Source organism: Schistocerca gregaria, chromosome 2, assembly GCF_023897955.1.
Source record: "Schistocerca gregaria isolate iqSchGreg1 chromosome 2, iqSchGreg1.2, whole genome shotgun sequence".
Lineage (NCBI taxonomy): Eukaryota > Metazoa > Arthropoda > Insecta > Orthoptera > Acrididae > Schistocerca > Schistocerca gregaria.
Genome location: NC_064921.1, coordinates 1,029,903,744 through 1,029,929,776, shown reverse-complemented (window position 1 = coordinate 1,029,929,776; position 26,033 = coordinate 1,029,903,744).

Sequence of the window (26,033 nt, the reverse complement as noted above, 5' to 3'; positions counted from 1 at the left end):
TTCCGTCTCAGTGCTCACTTCGTCCGTTCATACTCGCCAACTGCGCATGCGGCCACAGACGCAAATGCGCCAGAGACGTGCACAATGCGCGAGTTACATCTATGACTCCACAGTCGATCCTTGTTGGCAAGTCGATATGTCATTGTGAGCTGCACTGTGACGACGTCTTTGTGAGATTATTACACCAAGTGCCGGATTCCATGATTTATCAATGGAGATCCTGGTTTTAACCTTGATAAATCATGGAATCCGGCACTTGTGTGATAACCTCACAAAGACGTCGTCACAGTGCAGCTCACAACGATATATCGACAAGCCAACGCAGATCGACTGCAGAGTCATAGATGTAACTTGCGCATTGTGCACGTCTCTGCCGCCGGTACACGAGTATAAAGAGACGAAGCGAGAACTGGAGCGGCACTGGAATCCATTCTAACCCGACGCATTCACCAGCATCTCCGCCAGCACCGCCTCCTCCTCGTTACCCAGTGTGGCTTTCGGCCGTCCTCCTCTTCCGATGACCTTCTCCTTCATCTCACTCATCTCCTCTCCCAACAGCTTAATTCCCGTCGCTCCGCTATCTTCCTCTCCCTTGACCTTGAACGAGCCTATGACCCTGTGTGGCATTCCGGTCTCCTCTTCAAGCTCCAAACCTTCGCCCTTCATATTAACTACGTCCGTCTGATCGGCTCCTTTCTTTCCCAAAGTCCTCCTTACGTCACCATCCTTAACACGGATTCCTACACCTTTTCCCCCCTCTGCCGGTGTGCCACAAGGTTCCGTCCTTTCCCCTCTTCTGTACGTTTTGCACACGGCGGACATGCCGCCGCCTTCACCCCCGTCCACCTTCTCCAGTACGCCGATGACTCCGCCTTCCTTGCCCTCGGCCCCACCCTGCAGAGCTCCCAACATCTTCTCCAGTCCCATCTCGACCGGTTCACCACTTGGTGCAACCAGTGGTTGCTTAAGGTCAATCCTTCCAAAACCCAGGCGATCATTGTAGGCAAAACCACCCATTCATTCCGTCTCCTCGATTTATGTATCAGCATCTATGGCTGTCGTATCACCCTCACCTCCACCCTTAGGTACCTTGCCGTCACCCTCGACCATCGCCTCTCCTGGACCCCACACCTCCAGACAATCCAAGCCAAGGCACACTCCCGACTGTCTCCTCAAGCTCCTTTCTGGCTATACATGGGGTCTGGACCCCTCCACCATCCTCCATACCTATAAATCCCTAATTCGCCCTATCCCTTGCTACACCCACCCTGCCTGGATCTCTGCTCCCCCTACCTTTTACAAATCCCTTTAGATTCTAGAACACCATGCTCTTCGCCTCACCTATCGCATCCGTCTCCCCTCCCCTACGTGGATCCCGTACGATCTTATTCCGTTCCCCCACCACCTCCTTTTCCTGAAACAGATACAGATCCTCTTCACCTCCCATAAATTATATCCTTCTCACCCACTGGTCTCTCCCTTGCTCTCCCGCCTCTGTCCGCTGCCTCGCCTGCATTTCCACATCCCACCTGCTCTCCATCTCTCCACTCTCCATACCCTCTCCCAAGGTGGCTTCCGCCAGCTCCCCATCCCTGATGATGCCCTCCTCCCCTCCATCTACCCCTCCTACCAACTTTGATCCTCCCTCCCTCCTCCTGTGTTTGTTTCCTTAGGGCACCCTCTCTCCCTTCTCTCCTCCTTCCCTCCCTCCTCCCTTTCTCCCCACTCCTCCCCTGGGCTTCCCCTCCCCTCTACCTCCATTTCTCCTACCATCTCCGCTGCCATTGGCATCTTTGCTCTCCTCTCCCCCTCCCCCACACACCCTTCTTTTCCTCTTGGTAGGTCCCCGGACTCGCGCACATTACATGGACATTCGCGCGCCGTAGATCATCGCCTAGATCTATTCTGTCGAGGAGCTCCTGGAAGAGCTAAAAAATTAAGCAAATTTCAGTGTTACATTGTTGATTTTCTTTATTTAAACTTACGACTTGTCACCTGAATATGTTTTTTTATATTTCATTTTATTTGTTTCTAATATCGGGTTATAATTTTATGTATTGACTCGTTCCATGACCATGCAGACTTCTCCTTAATTTGGTCCCACGGGGCAATAAATAAATAAATAAATAAATAAATAAATAAATAAATAAATAAATAAATAAATAAATAAATAGTGTGTGTGTGGCGTCGTGTTCGTGCTCAAGTGTTCCAGTGTTTATTCGTTTGTGCTCCAACGTTCGCGCGTGTCGTCTATCATCTCTGTGCGTGTCCACGTGCCTGCACGTCCTTATCTTGGCCTCTGTGCCCGTGAACGACTTTGTGTTTTACTTTTGTATGTCTATGTCTGTATACCCACCCTGTCTGTTCTACGATTGTCTTCTTTTGTATTTTTAGTTTAGAGCGGCGTAATATGCCGCTGCTGGCCCACCTGTATCAGGTGTGAAATTAGCAATAATAATAATAATAATAATAATAATAATAATAATAATAATAATAATAATAATAATAATAATAATTTAAAAAACTGGAGCGGCAGTCTTGCGGCTCACTCTCAAGATGGTTGAACGTTATACAGCCTAAATATTAGAAGAAGGAGAAATCTTGCGGCTGCAACCCGAAACTTAATGGAACAGTCTTTGCGCCGCCAAAACCTGGAGATTAACAATGAATGAGGCAGTTGTCTGCACAACTGGTGAAGAAAAGTCCATAGGTAAAAAACGGACAAGAAGAAGGGACAGGATGATAGGACATGTGTTATGGCATCAGTGATTAACTTCTACGAATCCTATATGGAGCTGTAGGGTAAAAACTGTAGAGGAAGACAGAGATTAGAATACATCCAGCAAATAACTGAGGACGTAGGGTGCAAGCGCTACTACAAAGTGAAGAGGTTGCGGCAGAAGAGGAATTGGTGGCGGGCTACACCAAAACATTCAGAAGACTATTGGAATGTTTGTTGGCTTTACTGAAACTTTGTCATGCAGTACGAGAGAGGCTTTGCCTTCTTCATTGTGCCGTGGGAGAAATAGACCTTATTGGTTAACACGATAAAATCTGCAAGAACAGGAAATTGTTAAACTTGTTTATTAATTTTCCAATGGTCTTCTGAAACTGGCCGGCAAGATTTCGGCGCTCGCAAGACTGGTTAAAACTTAGGTCGCAGCACCCTTGTATCAAGGGGTTCGAGGACACCTCCCCTTTAGGCAGCAGTAGAACGTACTTGCCCTAAGTTGTTGCAGAGAGAGAGAGAGAGAGAGAGAGAGAGAGAGAGAGAGAGAGAGAGAGAGAGAGAGAGAGAGAGAGAGAGAGAGAAGAGAGAAGAGAGAAGAGAGAGAGAGATGGGGGGTCTCCATCTTAGAGCAGAGTACATAGGCTGAGCTAATCTTAAAATTTTCGGTCACTATTGCAGACATCTTTCTACCCTCGCACCGCTTAAGAACGGTAAACATGCGCCATCATTGCAACCAACAAGATGAAGCGAGTACAAAGTCAGTTAATATGCATCAGGGCTACATTTTTCAGATCTAATTTTTACATCCAGCTAGTTGCACCCATTATGCACTTACGACTGTTGGTGTTCTTTCGCGTTTTCTCGGCATTATTTCTATAAATCACTAACCTTTTCGGGAATCACTGACCGTATTCGTCACATGTTTCCACATGGTGGCGATGCAGAACGCCTCTGCTGCAGCGTGTGCCACTGGAGTTGACTGAATATCTGTATCATATTGTCTCGTTCTAAATGAACCTGTACCGAAACATGCTGCGCTTCTTTAGGTCTTCTGTATTTCCTGTATCAATCCTACCTATTACGGACCGCATGCTACGAGAAATATTCAAGTATTGGTTGACTACATTTCGTGAGGATTTACCAAATGAGTCTCAGTCTAGCGTCTGCCTTTCCTGCTAATATTTTTAAATGGTCATTCTACTTTAACTCGCTCCGTACGCATACCCCTAAATATTTTATGGAAGTAGCTGCTTCCAGTGATTAAATCAATGTGTTAAGAAAAAAAAGGACATCCGAAATACTTGTAGTGGCAGTAATTGTTGCAGGTGCCGTTGTTGCTTTATTTAATTATTTCTCTGCAATAGACAACTAGGACATCAACCGTGATGGAAAAGATACTCATCTGACTTTGAAAATGGTTAGGCAGAACAGAACTGCATCTGATATTGCCTGCCGTATAGTTCAAAAAGACTCGGGAACGATACAAATATTTGTGAAGACTGGTTTTACTTTTAGTATAACGAAGAAACTTACGAAATATCAGAAGTATTGCTGCGATTACACTGTGAATGTAAGTTTGCTGATTATAAGAAACAGGAGTAATTTATCGGAACATCCTCCCCTGGGGATCGCCGAGAGCGTCTATGAATTCTGTCTGTTTAAATAAGAGCTTTGCGAAGGCGATACTCGACGGCCAACTTCTGGAAGAGCTCTTTTATTGAACAGAGTACCCCAGTGCCGAGCCCTCGTCCAAACAGATTTGATCAATAGGGGTCTGCCGGAAAGATCAGCGGGCCAGGTTCCTGCGAAGGTAACTGAGAAGTACTAACAGAGTGATATCTAGAAAGTTCACAAGTTACAAGCCCTAGTGAGGAACCACAGTACCCACCAGATGAAGATGGGAAACGTGCATCTCACTCAGAATCTCTCCAAGCATAAAGTTAGCTGTTTCCCATAGAATGTAGAAAAATTTTAGACAGAACACACGAATGAATTTCATTTGTTAAAATTTCCTTGTTTCTATGGTAATGGTGCTGTCAGACTAATGTATCTTGTTGACCACTTACGTATCTTGTGAACTGGGAGGCAATAAACATTAGCGGATTCAAATTTATAAACTATTACTTGTAAGAGTGCTATGCTTGGATGCATATTTTTTCTCTGTTGGAAGTTGGACGTTGTGGCCGAGCGGTTCTAGGCGCTTCATTCCGGAACCGCGCTGCTGCTACGGTCTCAGGTTCGAATCGTGCCTCGGGCATGGTTGTGTGTGATGTCCTTAGGTTGGTTAGGCTGAAGTAGTTGTAAGTCTAGGGGACTCATGACCTCAGTCCCGTAGTGCTTGGAGCCATTTGAACCATTTTTTAGAAGTTGAAAAATTATTTTCTAACGAAAATTTTCAGTTGTCGTTTTCCTATGGCATTTTCGTGAGCCCACGGGTTTCTATATACAGTAAATAAAAAAAAAGATTTCAAGCGTAAGACAGGTACCTTATGGATTACATCAACCTAGAAGCTGTTTGTATTCTAATATAAATTAACACATAATAAAAGTTAGTTCCGATGTAGTATGAGGTACACTTTTGACTTATATAAAATCATACTGGTCCACTGTGCGATCCATATAGCATCTATGTAATTACTGGGCAGTAGGTTCAACAATCAGAATATGCTTGTATAATGACGTTTAACAGAATGGTTCAGGGAACAATGTTTGTAACAATCAGTGACTCAGAAGTATCCTGCAAAGTAAATGTCATTGATCCCATAAAGGTAAATTCCTCTCTTTGCATTCGACAGTCAAATTTTTTTCCCCAAGGATAACCGGTTTCAATTGCGGATCGTCTCCAGATCAAAACAGTTGTAGAGCAAGCTCCGAGGATGTGCTCATCGTTCATGAGTTACTGTACACAGAGATTAAAGTGCTTATTTCGTACCTTCGTGACAAACACTATGTATAGTAGCTGAAACTGACCCGTTGATCTTAAATTCTTACTGTTCCAAAGTTCTGTAACCAAGCGGGAACTATTGACCATCATAGAAAACGGGCGACAGCATAAGCCTTCATTGATTGCGTTGATTTGCTTCAGGGTTCTTGCGCGGTGTGTGTGTGTGTGTGTGTGTGTGTGTGCGTGCGGGCGCGCGCGCGCGCGCGCGCGAGAGCGCGCAAAAGGATGTTTCCCATTTGTATTTAAGTAATGATTTGAAGACATCAAAATGACACCCTTCGAGAGGCACAAATAATTTCATTAGAGACTGCCCAGAGAAGACACTTTAAGCACTCCCAGATCTGTACATACCCGCACAACAAAATACAAAAGAATGATATGGAAAGAACTAAAGCAAAATATGTGCTGTTTCAAAAATTCATTTACTGATGTTTATTGTGATGTCCGTGTTACCTGTATTATCTGAAAAGAAAAGAAATGTTCTTTGTGTAAACTACTATCATAATTTACTGTCATTGATTTTACCGAAGACCAGTTCGTAGGCTGTTTCGTCTCTTTTGGTAAGTGTGGAAATGAGGTTTTTTTTTGCATGTATTTAACCATTAAATTATGAACACAGACTCACTACACTAATATGTATTCGGTCGAGTACGTAAATTAAAAGTTCAGCTTTTATGTGGAAGTGTGTATTTATTTAAAGTCGCTGAAGACAAAACATGAAAATGCGTTTATTCATTTACATGTAGACAGTTGTAACCTGAAAATCACTGATCCAATGTAACCAGCAACCAGGGATTGACAGTCTAATATCGTTAATGACGTCAGTAACTAATATTGTTACTAAAATGTACCTACCTTGACACAAGGGAATTGTCCAACCTGACAATTCGATATACGCCCTGAAATTTTTTATACAGCTAAATAAAGGCCCTGTCAGTGTTACCTGCTAAGACAGACTACAAGCATATTTAAAAAAAATGGTGAAACGGCCAAATTCATAGCTCGCCAGGGAGCTGGAGAATTGTGCACCTCTACCGGAGCTGTAGCGGACTGCGCATGTGTTCTGAATCGCCATGCGATCCAAAGGAACATTTCATTTCATAGTAATTCAGAATTGTGCCAGCAGTGCAATATCGTATTTACCTACTTTCAAGTGAAACGTCTTTATGGGAATATACATAATGGAAGTACGAGTACAGGCGGTAGGCACAGAGTTGACGAAATATGGAAATTTGAGTCTGCTCGTGTGGTAAAAGAACTGCGAAAAAACTGCACTTTATTATATATTTAAAATAATAATAATGCGCTTATGTCTCTGGGGATAGTAGAACTATACGGCGCTATGCTCTCTCGTCAGAGTCAATTACTAACTAGATAGGAAGGGCTGTCGAAACGCTGTCATTAGCAGTTCTTCGTGCTACAAAAACGAGTAACTGCAACGATGGCAAAAAATGCAGTGCGTCTTAGCAGCTAAAATTTTGAAAGTGTGTTTCTTTTGTCGTATTGTCCCTACATAAATAATTTCTGGGAGAATTTCGACATGTCGCACTGGACCCCTCCATTATCAGTTAAAACAGGCACTTACAGGAAGCAATGGAACCGTGAAGGCAAATTCTACGATTCCTAACTTTTCGCTTGAATAGGAATAAATTTTGTTGTCACGGCACACGCAGTATTGTTTTGAATGATTCTTTTATTGACGTAAGAGTCCGAAGAGTTAAATTTAATGATATTTAAAGCCTTATGTTCTGGACTGGTAAAAATGTTGACTGAAATACTGTATGAACAGTGCAAGTTGGAGACTTGATGATTTGTAGCAGAAGTTTGTCCGGGATCAAATCTGTTGAGTGTCGTTTAATTATCAGATTAAAATTTGGCATGAATTCCTGCAGCAGTATTTGAAGACCAGTGCCTCTGGACATTACTTATTTTTCTTCTTACAAGGGGAGGCGGCGACGTCCGTATCAGGAATGTCCTTCAAACTTTGCACACTTTTAGTAGTCCATTAGGACAAAACAATGTGAAAGTAGTAAGGCTTACTGCTTAGGCGAATTCGAGAAAATCGCATCAGAGAAGTACAGGTGCATTGCGGTCCTGACCACATGCTGATGCGATTGGCGTTCAAGCTCCTTAATCGGAGGATCGCTGGGTCGAGTCCGGTTCATCATCTTTTTCTTTTAATTTGTAGCATTTTCAACACTAGTCAGTCTTTCGTACGTATTACATTTGAAACGTAATACGAGTGAAAAAGAGACGTATATTTGGATGAACTTTTATTGAATTTCCACTGTTATTTCGCTGTTTAATATTCTTTATTATTACAATAAATATTATGTTACTTTTATTACTAGAGGCCAGTTAAAAACTTTAGCAAGCGCCTTCAAACGTTTTCACAGTTGATTGGCAACGAACGAGGAATTGTTTACAGTGAAATACTACTAAAATCCATTCAATCGTACATCACCAGTTTTCGGCACCGATATTTACGGAAAATCTTGCATTATGCATGGTTTGCAGTCAAGTTATCGAAGATAGAGAAATTTTGCAAAATGTTCACGAGCTTTGTTTTTCCTTAGAAACCCTGAAGATTCCTTGTGCATGCCGGAAAATTGTGTTCATTCAATGTACCACTTCCCGTTTTAATTTACGGTTTCCGTGTCTAAATGAGAGAAATCGTCCTGGAACTTGTAATGTCGAAAGCAAATCCAACTATTAATCGTACATTAAACTTCCTGTCAGATTAAAACTGTGTGCCCGACCGAGACTCGAACTCGGGACCTTTGCCTTTCGCGGGCAAGTGCGCGAAAGGCAAAGGTCCCGAGTTCGAGTCTCGGTCGGGCAAACAGATTTAATCTGCCAGGAAGTTTCATATCAGCGCACACTCCGCTGCAGATGAAAATCTCATTGTGGAATCATACATTACCTTCATTAAACGTTTCTCGTAGTGGCCATTTACGCAGCAGCTGTATATAAATTGCAGTTGTTTAAAGAAAACGCACATCAAAATTTTTATTTTTATTTGCTGCACATCGAATTTTTATTTTTATTTATGCACCCAGACGCGTTTCGCCTTTTTCACAAGGCGTCTTCAGTGGGTGTCAGGTAACTTCTAATTCATTGCATCTAAGCAAACTGCTTTTTCTCAACTGGCAACCGGGTGGACATCTTACAGTTCACTGTTTACGTTACACATCACTATAACTGCCATCTTTTTAATAAGACGGCAGTTACACTGATGTGTAACGTAAACAGTGAGCTGAAAGTGAACTGTAAGATGTTCACCTGGTTGCCAGATGAGAAAACCCAGTTTGCTTAGACGCAATGAATTAGAAGTTCCCTGACATCCACAGAAGATGCTTTGTGAGAAAGGTGAAACGCGTCTGGGTGCATAAATAAAAATAAAAATTTCGATGTGCAGCATGCAAAAAAGGCATTTTCTTTGAAACAATTGCAATTTATATTACCTTCATATTTTGGCGTGAGGTTACTCATTGTATTACTGAATAAAGCTATTTACACGTCTGTTTATGACGTTTGACTTTCGACGGCTGTCCCTCGTCCTTGAAACCAGTGTCTGCATACCGAAGCGTCCTGGTACAACGCAGTTCTCGGTACCTTGCATGTATAAGGGATTTTGGAAATCACGACAGGTATATATCATCATGAAAACTTTGTGCGTTTAGTCATTTACTTGTCGATAGTTACAGTATTTGTTGCGGTAGTAAAAATCAGCAAGCTACTAAATAAAATTGAAAATTCATTAAAAGTTCAAGCAAATACAGTTGTCTTTTCATCATGTTACCTACGGCTCTAAGCACTATGGGACTTACCATCTGTGGTCATCAGTCCCCTCGACTTAGAACTACTTAAACCTAAGGACATCGAACACATCGATACCCAGGGTAGGATTCGAACCTGCGACTGCAGCAGTAGCGCGGTTCCGGACTGAAGTGCCTAGAACCACTCGGTCATAGAGGCCGACATCACATGTAGTACTTGTGAAATATTATGGCTAACGTTGAAATGGATATGAATTAAAAAACATAAGCGGTACTCGAAGAAGCGAACCATCGATTAAGGAGCTTGAACGGTAACCACATGACTGCCACCAGCTCGTGCTCAGAGTCACAACACACTTGTACACCGCCGACGCGTAAAACTTCTCTTGCGATTATCTCGAAACGGCCTAGGTTGTACTAATGGACTACTAAAAGTGTACAGTGATCGAAGTAATCCATGATCCGAACGTCGTGGCCTCCCCTTGCCATAGTCGGTGCTTACTTTGCGCTACAAAATGGAATTACCGCAGTTAGGCGAAGTGTAAGCAGTCTCTCTCTCTCTCTCTCTCTCTCTCTCTCTCTCATTAGCATCCAGATTCCGGACGAAGCGGGCTGAGAGCGCAGCGCATCTGCCCCCTCATTATTGTTTTCGTGGCTCCGTAGTTCATTCCTACTGGGCAAACTTGGCTCGCTAACGGCGAGTGCCGGTGGCTGCTGCAAACATATTCCCCAGCACTTGCTGCAGCAAAGCAGATTACTAGCGGCTAGGCGGAGGGTTCGGGGGTTAACGACACTGCCGGCCGATTTATGGCGTACTTTGCGTACGGGATACAGAGTTCACGAACTAGCAGCGCCACGCCGCTGAACTTGCCAAGTCGGTCGGTGCGGAAGTTAGGGGGGCTAGCGCACCGAGTCGGATGAATGGTCACGAAAGGACACGCTAATCCACCACCGCCTACGAGGCGAATTACTCAGGCTCTGAGATGGCTGTACCGCGGAGGGAGCGCCATCCACGGCACAGAATGTATCAAGACGAATGCAGAGCAGACAACATTTGCGCGGCTGTTCTCAGCTCGCCGAGGTTGGGACGTCCACGTCCACTGCCTTTGCCAGCTGCCAACAGCAAATGGATACCGATGTTGTAGTACTAAAAAAAAACGTATTTTTCATGAAGCGGTGGAAAAGCGCAATTTCCTGAAACAAAGAGGTGAAATTTAAATAAACCTCGCAAAACAATAAATACGAGGGTTGTCCAGAAAGTGTTCCGATCGGTCGCGAAATGGAAACCACTGGGAAAATCCGGTAAAGCTTTGCAGAGATGGGTTGGGTAGTGTCTGTAGCATGCCCATCGATGTGTCGCGTTGCTGTTTTCAGTTTTTGAGTGAACAGTGAGCACGTAAAGATGCATAAGGAATAGTGTCTCCCGCCAAGTATAAGGGCCTGGTTAGAGATTTCGCCTGTGTCATGCAGCCCACATAACAACTGTAGAGCAGTTCCTTCTTCATGCCAATTCTCGTCCGCACACTGCAGGGGCAATGAAGACGCTCCTGCAGCGTTTCCGATGAGAAGTGTTTGATCACCCACAATACAGTCCGTAATTGGCTCCCCCCGAGTCTCATCTCTGCTCACAAGAACCGCTGGCTATGAAGGCAAAAATTTTCCACAGACAACGAGCTGCAGACCAGTGCAGATAACTGGCCGAAAGCACAGGCGGCTGCTTTCTACAACGAGGATATTGGAAAGTTGATTCAACACTACAACACTCGAAGTTGGAGCGGTGACTATGTAAAGAAGTAGGAGGGAGGTGTACCTAACTGTTGCAAATAAAACATTTCTGGTATTTACTGTGGTTTCTATTTCGCGACCGATAGGACAACCGTCGTAAATAAAAAAATAAACATCGGCTCAAGAACTCGTCGAGCTGATGTAAAATATGTTTCTATTATTCGAAAACAGTTTAAATGGCTCTAAGTACTATGGGACTTAACATCTGAGGTAATCAGTCCCCCAAACTTAGAACTACTTAAACCTAACTAACCTAAGGACATCACACACATCCATGCCCCGAGGCAGGATTCGAACCTGCGACCGTAGTAGCCGCGTGGTTCCGGACTGAAGCGCCTAGAACCGCTCGGCCACCGCGGCCGGCCTCTATTATTCACCAACAACTTTCACACTTAACAATAATAACAGCAAGCACTCTAGCCTTTGATCATGATAAGGTCGTTCTGTAGAGTACAAAATATTAACAAAAATTATGTGGACTTTCTTTTACGTTTGTGCATGTTAAGTACGTCTGCACCAAAAGCAATTGTTATGATTACATAAAACCGCACAAGTTTTCTATCAACTAATTTTTATTACTTCCAAGATGCAATTTATAGTTTGTATGGACGTAAAACGCATAATGAACTTACACAGGTCGGTGGCTCTCACTTTCTCTCTCACACATTCCATTTCGTACCAGTGTTACTAGTTCTACCGGTAATCCAACTGTTTATGTACTGCACCAAAACGTTTTGCTAGAGCGCAACTCTCGCTGGCACATATTTGAATCTGCATGGAATGTCTTACCTGAGCCGTGCGGGTGTTACAAGCGATTGGTGCCGCTCATGGAACTCCTCTGTTCGTTTCCAAGTGACGGGACGATAGGCGTCTCGCGAGAGGGCGGGAAGTCGCTCGCAGAGTTCACTTAACCGAATGCACCCTCCTTCAGGTCTCTGTGGAGGTCTGCTGTTCGTTGAAGTAACTACCGTCTCTCACCTATTCGTCACGTTATCCATGGCTGTGAAAACAGGGTGGGTACGGCAGTTTAGTTACTGCTTTCGCCGGCTAGTATGAACGTGGAGTCGACGGTTTCCTGTTTCTTCCGCCATGGTGGTTGTGTATGCTTGCTGTCACGAGTAATTTACGGCCAAACACAGGCACAACTCTGTTACGTGTAGGTAACGGGCCTATAAGGACGTTGGAATTAGCGAAATGGCACATTCGTTAAGCTAAATTCAGTTTACATTCTCGCGTCTTCAGTCACGGTTAAGTTTACCTTAGGTTTTTATGTGGATCAGCATAAAAATCAACAGCTTAAGCCCTAGCTGTTTTGAGCCTACTAGTTAAGGCCAAACAGAATTTTAATTTTCATCTACGTCTAAATGGATCCTCTGCAAATCACACTTAGTGCCTGCCAGAGGGTTGATCGAAGCACCTTCACAATAATTCTCCATTACATCAATGTCGAACAGCGCGCGGAAGAAAACGAACACCTATATCTTCCTGTGCGACATGTGATTACCCTTATTTTCATGACCTTTTCCCCTAATGCAGGTTGGCGTCAACAAAATATTTTCGCATTTGGAGGACAAAACTGGTGATTGAAATTTCGTGACAAAATCCTGCAGCAACGAGAAACGCATCTGTTTTAATGATATTCACCCCAAATCCCGTATCCTGTGACATTCTCTCCCCCTATTCCTTAATAATACAAAACTTGTTGCTCTTCTTAGAAATTTCTGGATGTACCCCGTCAATCCTATCCAGAAGGGTCTCCACCGCACAGCAGCAGTCCAGAAGAGGACGGACAAGCATAGCGTGGGCAGTCTGTTTAGTAGAGCTGTCGCATCATCTACGTGTTCTGGCAATAAACGCAGTCTTTGGTTCGCCTTCCCCACAAAATTTTCTGTGTGTACTTTCCATTTCAGGCTGTTCGTAATTGTAATTCCTAGGTATTTAGTTGAATTTGCAGCCTTTAGATTTATCGTATAACCGAAGTTTAATGGATTTCTGTTAGCATTCGTGTGGACGAACTGTCATTTTTCATTATGTTGGGTCAACTTCCAATTTTTGCACCATACAGACATCTTATCTAAATCTTTATCAATGTGTTTTGATTTCCTGATTACTTTACTAGACGATAAAGAACAGCATCATCTGCAAATAACCTGAGATGGCTGCTCAGATTGTCTGCTAAATCGTTTATACAGATAAGGAACAGCACTTTGTTTTGTGGAAGTCTCCTTCCTGTACTCATCTATTTATAAAAAAAAAATATTATTTTTGAATTATGTGCTTTCCTTTAAGGGCCCCAAAAAAATTAATACCGCCAACCGTTTTGCATTGTTCTGCTTCAAATTGCTACAGTAATTTCTTTGATTTAGGGTTAGTGTGCCGAGGTATGCAAGTTTTAATTGCGTAGTTAAACTTTTAAGGATTCAAGATCTACTGGTGCAGTTTGTGGTTACTTGGTTTTAATGTTACTTTGTGTCTGTTTCAGCTTTGAAGTGACGGAGCGATGTCTGAGGAAGCTCAAGCTGGTAGCCATGTGTTAATGCAGCAAATGTTTAGTTCTTTCGTGAGTTACTGATTGGAAACCGGTAAGCTGGTTAACATTGATTCTGCTACTATTTATTTTATCTGAGAGTCACGTGTACAACCATTGAAGGTTTTGGCAAACGTCGTCGTCATTGTAATCAATTACGGCTGTTATAGCTCCCCTTTTGACTTCTTTATTTCCTCAGTGTTAAAATGCCGTTGGGACATAATTGTTATTAACAAAACGTAACTCCGTCTGAACAGGACTTAAGGGCGGAACGGTACCGACCGACCATCGTGTTATCCTCAGCCCATGGATGACTAGATGCAGACCTGAAGGGGCATGTGGCCAGCACATCGCTCTTCCATTGACTGTCAGTTTGTCGTGACCAGAGCCGCTACTTCTGAATCAAGTAGCTCCTCAATTTGCCTCACAAGGGCTGAACGCATCCCGCTTGCCAACAGCGTTCTCCTGGCCCTGATGATAACAAATGCAAGTGCTAGTGGAGTCCGACTGAGCTTAATTTCTGTTATCATACGGGGATCGGTGCTACCACTGTGACAAGACCATTGGCTGAGTACAAGGTTTTTCTTTCTTTTTTTAAAAAAAATTTTGGCTCAGTCCCTCGTTACTGTCAGATCAAAGATTCCTACCACTTCATTACCTGTATCTGTCATCCATGCTCAGTTTGACTATTCCCTGCCGTTTAACATCGTTGTTGCTGTCAGAACTGGCAGCTCTGATCGAAAGTTTCGCGTCCTGTATACACCCAAAGCACTGAAAAAGTAAATTTTGTACTTTTCTAATACACTATATATGGACTATATAAAATTTCATTATTAGCTATTCGTCTTGATGTTACAATTTTACGCTGTAGTAATTTTTGAGATTGGCTGGTAACACGAGAAAGGTAATCACGAATTTGTGTATAGCGCTGGAGGAAGCTTTTTGAACGAAGATGAGCCATGGCGGCCCTTTGGATAACGACCCTTGCTCTCTGTGTTGATCAATGCCATAGTTGGATATTTGGTGAACTAGTTTTGTGGCAGTTTTGGTGTGGTTCTGACACGAGCGTCTGGGGTGTCCGTTATTTAATATTTACTGATGCTTGCTCTGATCCGCAAGGATCTACACTAAGTTTGATGGCCTGTGCTTGCTTCGCACCCCCGTAGTCTAGCTGTATTCTGTCTGCCGATCCGGCAGCTGTCGAGCGGTTACACTAGCGAAATATTAGCTCTGTCTACCGTTAAGTGCGGCGGTGTTATCGGAGCTCATTCCGTGGTCAGTATTCATACGAAAGGTAAGTTTTACTCGTTTTGTTCTCCTATTGAAGTGTTTAACACAATTTTGGAGTGTTTACTTTAATAGCTTATGTTCTCCAAGCATTACTAAATTCTCTGTTAAAGAAAAGCGTTTTGTGTATTACCATACCTTCTGATTGTGTATTGACACTGTAAGTCGTGTACAAGTCTATTGTGAAACCACAACTTATGAAAGATGTTTATATTTTATTAATAGGATTAAGTAGGAATAATTAATATTAGTCATGTTGGAAATAATTGTGGTAGCAGGGAATGTCTGTTAACAAGAGAGAGCGCAAATTGATAATTTTTTAAAGGGCGGGAGAGACCGCGTATGAATACATTTTAAGAAAAGAGCGGGAAAGAACGCGCATTGATACATTTTGTAATCGTAGCAGGGATTGTCTGCACCAGAAAGAATTGTTGGCAGGAGAGACGGCACTTTAGCGTTCGTAGGAAGTCAGTAGCAGGTCTGAAGCGAGAGGTTGAGAGAAGTGGTGTGCCTGCCAGCCACCAGCTATGATTTACAAGAGATTATAAACGGATGTACAGAGACATCAGCTAACTATTATCGTAAGAGGAACTAATGTTATTGAATTATTTTCTTTGCGAAACTCACGACTACTGAAGGTATGTTTGCGCAATGCTAGTTGTAAGATTATTGTAAAACGTAAGTCCCATTTGAACGTTTGTAAAATCATTTCATTACCAACAGTAAATGTTTGAAGCGTTTTCTGAATATAATCCATCCCAAAAACCATCAACATAAAACTTTGCAAAAATTTTGTTGTTAAGAAAAAGTGTAACTATGAATTACGTAATTTCAATCAAATTAATTAAAGAATAACGTCAGCTTTGGTAATAAATACAGCCACTTATTATGAAAGCCCAGCAGCAGTTAATAGAGTATAGTAAACCAGAGTAAGGAAGTATATTCATGTCGCAGTTCGATGTAGCAGTCAGACGGCGATCCAGTAACAGTAAAAAAGGTAAGGAACAGTTTTGGGTTATTGCAGATAACGACTGAGGGCCACGACGACGACACATTCTATGTTTCGTCGAAAAAATCAGAAAATCACTTTTAACAAGCAGCAATTAAATTTGTATGCCAAGATCGAGAAAGAGAATAAATTGCAAAGGGAAGATTTCATTTGTTACTATTAAGCAAGTGATAGTATATTGTAAAACGGAAGGTTCTCATTAACAAAAGAGGTATAGAGGAGACGGGAAGCTTTCAAGACTAGCACATTTGTCTACTGTTACTGTATTTTTATATTTCTAAAAGGAAAATTTCGCTCGTGGTATACACTGAGAGTAAGGAAGTCTCTTGTCCCCGTTAATTTCGATTATTGTTCAGAATTATTTTAATAAGCAAGGGTTGTGATTTAGCTGGATCGAGTTCTTGCCTTTTCTTGCCATCGTCTTGTTTTTTTTTTTTTTTTTTTTTTTTTTTTTTTCTAGGGGCACATTATCATCAGTATGGTTGCAGCCCCTTCGGGGCTTGTTATCTGTTGTTAAAAAGGGAAGTCACTATTCGTTCGTTTTTTATTGTTTGTTAAAATTGTTATTATCTTGCCATGTGAACTGAAGTAATGAAGTGTTAGTTATTGATCTCTTGCCCACCAAGGGGTAGCTGTTAAAGTCATTTAAACAAAGTTTAAAGCTCCTTCAAATTAAATAATTGTTTTTCAGTGTGAAAGATTTATACTGTCGAATTGATATTTTAAATTCATATTTTCATGTAAAGCTCATTGTTCAGTTCTCAAAGTTTTATAAATGAATCATTTTGTGTGCAATAAATCATGAATGACGATGAGAAACCTTGGGGTCCAGTGCTTCCACTAAAATCCTTATTGGCGATATTGGTACGTCGAGGTTTCCCTATTACACGAGAAGACCTGTTATTTTCAGTTGCGCAGAGAATACCGTCGAAATTCAAGACAAATTGCTCCGTGAACACTTGCTGCTAGCCAACATGTGCTTCCTATCCAGTGCCTAAGGGTGAACCAAATGTGACGGAGATTGCAGCCATGGCAACGGTCCAGACGGCAGCCAGGCAGACTGGTGGTGGGGTGGGGGTGAGGGTCGAGAGGGGAGGGGAGGGGAGGGGAGGGGGACAGCGACGGGGTCGGGTTTCGCGTCGGCCGCCATCCGTCAACTGGACGGCGGGGGCATGGGGTGCTGCGTGCCACGGCGACGGCGTTCTGTAACGTGAGGCCGGTCAACGCGGAACACTAACTCCAGTCTCACCCCTAACGCGCGCCCAACATGTTTACGGAGTAACGCCACGCTTGTCCTACTTCTTCGGTGGCGAAACCCCTACAGCGAAGTAGCCCACGCGTTTGACGTGTCAGATGGTAGCACGCGTTGATATGTCGATAGTGACGCAAGTAAACACAAACTGTCTCAGTTACGCATCTCTCAGTGGTGAGCAAGATGTATGAGACAGGCGAAATTCCCTCAGACTTCAAGAAGAATATAATAATTCCAATCCCACAGGAAGCAGGTGTTGACAGATGGGAAAATTACCGAACTATCGGTTTAGTAAGTAACAGCAGCAAAATACTAACGCGAATTCTTTACAGACGAATAGAAAAACTGGTAGAAGCCGACCTCGGGGAAGATCAGTTTGGATTCCATAGAAATGTTGGAACACGTGAGACAGAACTGACCCTAAGACTTATCTAAGAAGAAAGATTAAGGATAGACAAACCTACGTTTCTAGCATTTGTAGACTTAGAGAAAGCTTTTGACAATGCTGACTGGAATACTCTCTTTCAAATTCTGAAGGTGGCAGGGGTACAACATAGGGAGCGAAAGGCTATTTACAATTTGTACAGAAAGCAGAGTCGAGAGACATGAAAGAGAAGCAGTGGTTGGGGAGGGACTGAGACATGGCTGTAGCCTCTCCCCGATGTTATTCAATCTGTATATTGAGCAAGCAGTAAAGGAAACAAAAGAAAAATTCGGAGTAGGTATTGAAATCCATGGAGAAGAAATAAAAATATTGAGGTTCGCCGATGGCATTGTAATTCTGTCAGAGACAGCAAAGGACTTCGAAGAGCAGTTGAACGGAATGGACAGTGTCTTGAAAGGAGGGTATAAGATGAACATCAACAAAAGCAAAACAAGGATAATGGAATGTAGTCGAATTAAGTCGGGTGATCCTGCGGGAATTAGATTAGGAAATGGGACACTTAAATTAGTAAAGGAGTTTTGCTATTTGGGAAGCAAAATAACTGATGATGGTCGAAGTAGAGAGGATATAAAATGTAGCCTGGCAATGGAAAGGAAAGCGTTTGTGAAGAAGAGAAATTTGTTAAAATTGAGTATAGATTTGAGTGTCAGGAAGTCGTTTCTGAAAGTCTTTGTATGGAGTGTAGCCATGTATGGAAGTGAAAGACGGACGATAAATAGGGCAGCATGGAGGGTAAACGTCGTAGAGGAAGACCAATAGATGAATACACTAAGCAGATTCAGAAGGATGTAGGCTGCAGTAGGTACTGCGAGATGAAGAGACTTGCACAGGATGGAGTAGCATGTAGAGCTGCATCAAACCAGTCTCAGGACTGAAGACCACAACAACAGTGTCCAGTGTAACGTGGCAAAACTAAAAACCCGAAACATCATTCTTTAATTTCTCCATCTCAGTTTCACGAACATTTTTGTTGTTGAACTTTCGCTGCGATACGAAGATCACCTTTTACTATCTCGGTCTGAGTCTCAAAGGAAACTCAAGCATTTCATCAGATCCATCATTTATTATCACACCCGCCTTCGTTAAGTAGCCATCATCAAATTTTTTGTGTATAGCAATATGTGGTATCCTTTTATTATTATTGACCATTTGATAATGTGACTTTTGTAAGCATACAGGGAACTCCGTGATTAGGAGGTCGCAAAACACCAATGATGTTCACGCAATTCGACGCCACACGTATTATCTATCTTGCAACCACAATATGGGCTGATAATGACAACAGAGGGGCGCGATTGAAGTTATCCAACGCTGAGCGTTGAGAGGGGTTGTGGAGTGTAGTGGAACTATTTGGCCGACGACTAACTCTCAATAGAGCTAGTTGTGTTGATACAAAGCAGGGCAATGGCAAGGATAAACACAGCATCAAGTTGACGTTTGGTCAGAAACGAACCCAAGGAATCTCACAGTGAGAAAGAAGTGGCACATGAAATATTAGCGTTTCTGCAAGGTGAGTCAATGCCAAGTGTGACGTATATGCTGGACTGTGCGGACAATGCATATGAGGAGAACAGTGATGACAATACGTGCTTAACAAGTGCAGGTGGTACAGGGACAAGTGTCGAGCCATGCAGCTTGTCGTCCTTGTCCGATAGCGAGCCAAAGAAGCCTCGTCTCCAGTGAAACGTAATTAAGAACAACCGTTGTCCAAGGAGCGGGTACTAAATTATGTAGATGGAAGATTATCCTCAGCATTGTAAGAAAAATATTCGAATAAATCAGCTGCAATATGACAGTATAGTGCATAAGAAGAACTACTGATGTTGAGGTGTGGACAAGCCGCACTTGTCACGAGAACTGGTCTTTCAAGGATACTCGATACAATTGTGATGTCCTACGACATGCGTATCAAATTGCGCGCGACGTAGATTACAGTTATTTCGTGGGAAGCAGTGGATGGTTGCGTAACTTGAAACACTGGTGCAGAATTGGAAGCCGAAACTTAAGGAAATTAAAAAAAAAGTGTCAATTTGATGATGCACAACAAACTGCGGAATCGGCACGAAAATTTGTAGACGGTATAAGCAGTCTTATCCCATGACTCAGTAAGGAATTTTTTTAATCTCCGACCAACTGGAATTTGAAGAGGAAGTGTATGCGAAAAGAACTGTGGAACTTATGCCGACTGTTAATCTGGATGGTAAATTGGCAGAGAAGTTATTTATTTTACTGCGAGAAGTTAGAGGTGCTCTGTCCGCTACGATTCTTTCACATGTGGGTGACCTTGCAAGGGCAATAGGGAATATTTGCGTCACTGTAAGCAAGAGTGGGGAAAATGGGTGTAAGAGAACTACAATAATGTAATGAGTACTGCTTTTAGCCAAAAGCTGATCAAAATATCTTGCTTTTAGCTTAGTATTAAGGAAACAGTCTTAACCACGTTTTTTATTTATCGGTTTCAGCCCATCCCAGGGGCCGTCTCGTGCCACACCTCGGTAGACGTGACACCACCAGCAGTCGACCAGTGGTATGTTCGCCCTGAAGATGGCCCCTGCGATGGGCTGAAACCGGTCGGCACTACATAAATGAAAAAGCGGTTAAGACTGTTTCCTTAATACTGAGTTAATGTATAGCAATCGCTGTTTCTCCACAAACATGTCGTCAAAATATCTTGCTTTTGCTTGATTCCTGGTCTGCGTGTACAAATCACACTCGGAGCAAATTTCCCCTCCTGAAAAGTGTGCGACACTGCAGTTTATGCCACCTGGAATCACTGGACAAATTCTGGATGTTTGATTTTTCCGTGCGCCTGAAAGGATAGCCAGTTTGCGATAGCTGCATACCATCACCTATCAGTTGGATACCCAACTAAACGTCCTGCCCAGTTTGAAACTCCCAAGAAGTTCCCTCCCCTTCGATCTTGGTGGTGCGAATCTTTGTGATCACTGTGGAGTGCCATTTTTCATTCAGTATTCATGACACGAGTTAATGGCCTGTTTTGAACCTTTCTTGAATATCGACGATGCCCTATCTGTGAAGTGTAAGACATACAGTCCATAGGAGATAGACCTCTGCAACTCCCAGACACTCATCTTTCTGTTGTCCTCCTAATGTAAAGGGTGAATCATTAGCAGTTAATACTATTCCTGTTCGAGCTATTAACAACTTTCAAGTAAGCCTTATTGAACAAGGAACTTGCGACCTTGCACTCAAACTGTGCCGTGTTAGACATCATTAGACGAATGTTTTACCTAGGTTTTGCAGTCTTTTGTGACTTATACCGTCCCATCGAAATTGTCCAGTCACAAAGAACTGTCCATCGCTTCGCCGTTATGGTTGGTTGAACTCACCTAGGGGGACACCTTCACAATGAGATGTCTCAATGTCTGTGGAGGAAAGGCTGCTAGGTCTTCCTCAAGAACCGAAACCAGAGAAGGCAGTGATGTTTCACGCTGGAGTCTGAACTTAAGTCGGCGCTCCATCACCCCAAAGGTGTTCCAATGATTTCAGTTCGGGACTCTTGGCAGGCTAGTCCAATTCAGGAATGTTATTCTCCACAATGCATTGCCTCACAGATGCTGCTTTACGAGAGGATGCACCGTCATCGTCTACGAACTGTCATTACTGAACGCAGTATACAATGCTATAAAACGTCTTCATATCAATCCTCAATTATCATTTTCTTTGCGCAACACGGGACACAGCCTAACCACAAATCACGAACCTCTCCTGCCGCCCCCACCCTAAAGCGAAACACCACTTCTTCCATATTTCACTGCTGGAACTAAACATAACAGTAGGTAACGTTTCCAGGCATTCACCAAATTCAAACTCTTCCATTGTATTGCAGCAGTGTGATGTGTGATTCACCTCTCCAGAACATTCGTTTCCAGCCATCCACTGTCCAGTGTCGTCGCTTATTACACCCACCTCAAACGTCGCTTCGCACTGACTGCATGAATGTGTGGCTTACGTAGAGCTGCTCGACCAGCGTTCCCCGTTCTAGAATAGAATGGTCACGAACTTGCTAGGTCCTCAGACAACCTGTTTCGGCCAGCAGTGCCCATCTTCAGATCTGTTTTAAAAACATGTCCCACTGTAATGGAGACATAGTGGCATCGCCAAAATATAAACACAAAATCAGCAGCATGTCGCAGTTTCTGGTGCCCCATTCTTTTTCACTCCCTAAACTCAGTTACTGAGGTGACTGCGCTAATGGTATCACTTCCGCTGATTTCATTCGATTTTTGTGATCACCTTCCTCAGTGCTCGACTATCTCTTTCCGCATTAAGAAGTAGTAGTAGTAGTAGCAGCTTGATTCATCCGTAGATCTCTTTTTACAAGGATATAGCACATATTTACAAGTTTAGAACAATTTAAAATAAGCTAATTCGTATACACACACATTTACAGACTTCTACTTAGAGACAATCATTAGATTTACTCCTGGTATACAATACTTTCTTTACAATAACTTATTTAATAATGTAAACATAGTGTGAAGGTGTTATGTTATAACGATATGTTACGTAATGTGTATACATAAATATACGTTATGAACGTCCCCGTTCGTAGTCGCTAATTTTAACAATATGTTTGTTTTATGCTGCAACATATAGCTATAATCAGCGGTGGAAATATATTTACGAACGCCGACCGTGTGCGGCTGTCTCTTGTTGGATCGTCTGATCAGTCGGAAGTTGCATTGCAGAGGAGAGCAAATGCCTATTCAAAATATAATTACTTTTGGATAGCTCAACATGAATTTCCTAAGGGACCGTAGTTTATCATGCATTTACTAGTAGAATGAGGCGCGGAAAAAATATTTCGCCACATACAACTTCCGTCCGATTTCGACGAAAGAATTCGTGACTTAACTCTATATTTGGCAGAAACATAAAGAAAATTAAATAACTTCATGAAGGAGTGAGACATAGATTCTACACTAAATAAATAGTCCATACACCATTTCCATTTAAATCTGAATTTATGGCAATTAATAGAAGAACTTACACTACAATGAAGAATTTGAACATGGATGCCGTTTTGACTGGCACTTCTCTTCTCGTAATGACACTAATTCCTTTGAAGTTTTCACATAAACGTCGCACAATAAATATACTGCTATGCAGTATTGCACTTTTAGTATTGCACTTTTACTTTACACTGAAATATTATTATTTTAACGATAATTATACGGCGGCAAGACATGCGCGTCCGACACAATTTACAAGAGAAGACTGAGTAACTGTTCATCGAGAATATCTCGTACATAAAAAAATAAATGTGTGAAAGTGTTCTTCGTGCCGCGGTTTTCAAAGTCAGTAACTCACTGAATCTCTGATGGCGCTCCGACAATAAACAAGTTACGTCACACGTCGTTCACCTTTTACATTCTCGCAACGTTATTTGCTAACTGTAGCTGTTGCCGAGTGACTGCTCGATTAGTGAATGATTTAAAATGATAAGGCTATCACATAATGTTACAATGTGGAATGTTGGATGTTTTATAATCATCATCATTTATTTGTATAACTTTTCTTTTTCCCAAAACCCTACTCTGTTTTAACTAATAATCCTTCAATGTATGAACTGTATTATATAACAGGTACTTTTTAGCTGCCTTCTTAAATAAGTGTATTTTTGAAATTTCTTTAATCTCGTTTGGCAGTTTATTGTACAGTTTTATTTATTGGTAGAAAAAGCTATTATGTTTATTTTTTCTTGGTAAATGTATGTTGAGTCTAGCTCTTGTTCCAAAGGACAAAGGTGTTTGTGCAGTAATTACTAATATTTTTCATGTGTACAACTGACCGGTAAATGTATTCACACAGAGCAGTTAAAATCCACAGTGTTCTGAACAGATCTTTACAATGAGCTCGACTAGTATTTTTGGTTATTATTCTTATGGCTCTTTTCTGGAGTTTGAAAATTGTGTTCATATTTTGTGCATTTGTTCCCAAAAAAGAATGCCGTAGCTAAGAAGTGAGTGTACTTACGAACAATATGTAACTAAAAAAGACATTGCATGTTACACGCTACTGATAGGATTCTAAGGGCATAACATGCTGATGGCATTCTGTCTGCAGGTACCTTTGTGTTCTCACACCACTTCAACTGAGAATCAATATTCATTCCTAGAAATTTTGCATTTGTTACACCGTCTATAGAGACTCCATCTACATTTAATTTAACATTGTCAATTTCCCTCTTCAAACAGAAATTCATGACAGTTTTCTTTATGTTCAATATCACTTTATTGCTTATTGACCAATCGTACACTTCCTTGAGAGTTTCATTTGCTTTCTCTGCTAGGAGCTCTCTCGTTTTCTCAGTGACTGTAACGTTGCTGTCATCAGCGAAGAGAATTTTTTCTCCATGAGTAACACTACTGGGAAAGTCATTGATGTATATCAGGAATAGTATTGGTTGCTACCTGGAGGAACCCTTATACGAGGTGCATTCAAGTTCTAAGGCCTCCGATTTTTTTTTCTCCGGACTGGAAAGAGATAGAAACATGCGAATTGTTTTAAAATGAGTCCGCAGTTATTGTCAATACGTCCCAGAGATGACAGCACCGTACGGCAGATGGAATTTTACCGCCAGGGGCGAGAATGAGAACTGTTTTAAATACTTAAAATGGCGACGTTTTCCTTACTTGAACAGCGAGCAATCATTCGTTTTCTGAAGTTGCGTGGTGTGAAACCAATTGAAATTCATAGACAGTTGAAGGAGACATGTGATGATGGAGTTATGGATGTGTGGAAAGTGCGTTCGTGGGTGCGACAGTTTGATGAAGGCAGAACATCGTGTGGCAACAAACCGAAACAACCTCGGGCTCGCACAAGCCGGTCTGACGACATGATCGAGAAACTGGAGAGAATTATTTTGGGGTATCGCCGAATGTTTGTTGAACAGATCGCCTCCAGAGTTGGCATTTCTCTGGGTTCTGTGCACACAATCCTGCATGACGACCTGAAAATGCGAAAAGTGTCATCCAGGTGGGTGCCACGAATGCTGACAGACGACCACATGGCTGCCCCCGTGGCATGTAGCCAAGCAGTGTTCACGCGCAACGACAGCATGGGACTTTCTTTTCGTCGGTTGTGACAATGGATGAGACGTGGATGCCATTTTTCAATCCAGAAACAAAGCGCCAGTCAGCTCAATGGAAGTATGCAGATTCACCGCCACCAAAAAATTTCGGGTAACCGCCAGTGCTGAAAAAATGATGGTGTCCATGTTCTGGGACAGCGAGGGCGTAATCCTTACCCATTGCGTTCCAAAGGGCACTACGGTAACAGGTGCATCCTACGAAAATGTTTTGAAGAACAAATTCCTTCCTGCATTGCAACAAAAACGTCCGGGAAGGGCTGCGCGTGTGCTGTTTCACCAAGACAACGCACCCGCACATCGAGCTAACGTTACTCAACAGTTTCTTCGTGATAACAACTTTGAAGTGATTTCTCATGCTCCCTACTCACCTGACCTGGCTCCTAGTGACTTTTGGCTTTTTCCAACAATGAAAGACACTCTCCGTGGCCGCACATTCACCAGCCGTGCTGCTATTGCCTCAGCGGTTTTCCAGTGGTCAAAACAAACTCCTAAAGAAGCCTTCGCGGCTACCATGGAATCATGGCGTCAGCGTTGTGAAAAATGTGTACGTATGCAGGGCGATTACGTCGAGAGGTAGCGCCAGTTTCATCGATTTCGGGTGAGTAGTTAATTAGAAAAAAAATCGGAGGTCTTAGAACTTGAATGCACCTCGTATTAATGTATTTTGGTACTAAATGTTTAGATTTATTTGAAGTATGTGTTATCTCTTTTCTTTGTACCCTGTCCACTGCGTATGATCGAAACCCATCATTAGCTACCCCTCTTATTCGTAATGCTTCTAATTTATTTAATAGAATCTTGTGGTCGACTGTATCAGAGGCCTTAGAAAGATCTAAAAATATGCCTGTGAAACACGCCTCTTTGTCAAGAGCGTCAAGTACAACTTCTGTGAATTCTTCTATGGATGACTCTGTATTTTTGTCACTTCAGAAACCAAACTGTGATTCGTAAAAAAGATTGTATTTATTCAGGTAATTCATTAATCTTTCTTTCATAATTACTTCTATTATTTTTTAGAATGGTGACAGCAGGGAAATGGGGAGGTAATTTTCTATGTCTTCTGCATTATGTTTCTTAAGCAAAGGTACAACTGTTGTCTGTTTTAACCCTTTCGGTCATGGCCTCCTCATATAGGAACATACTAAATAAATACTTCG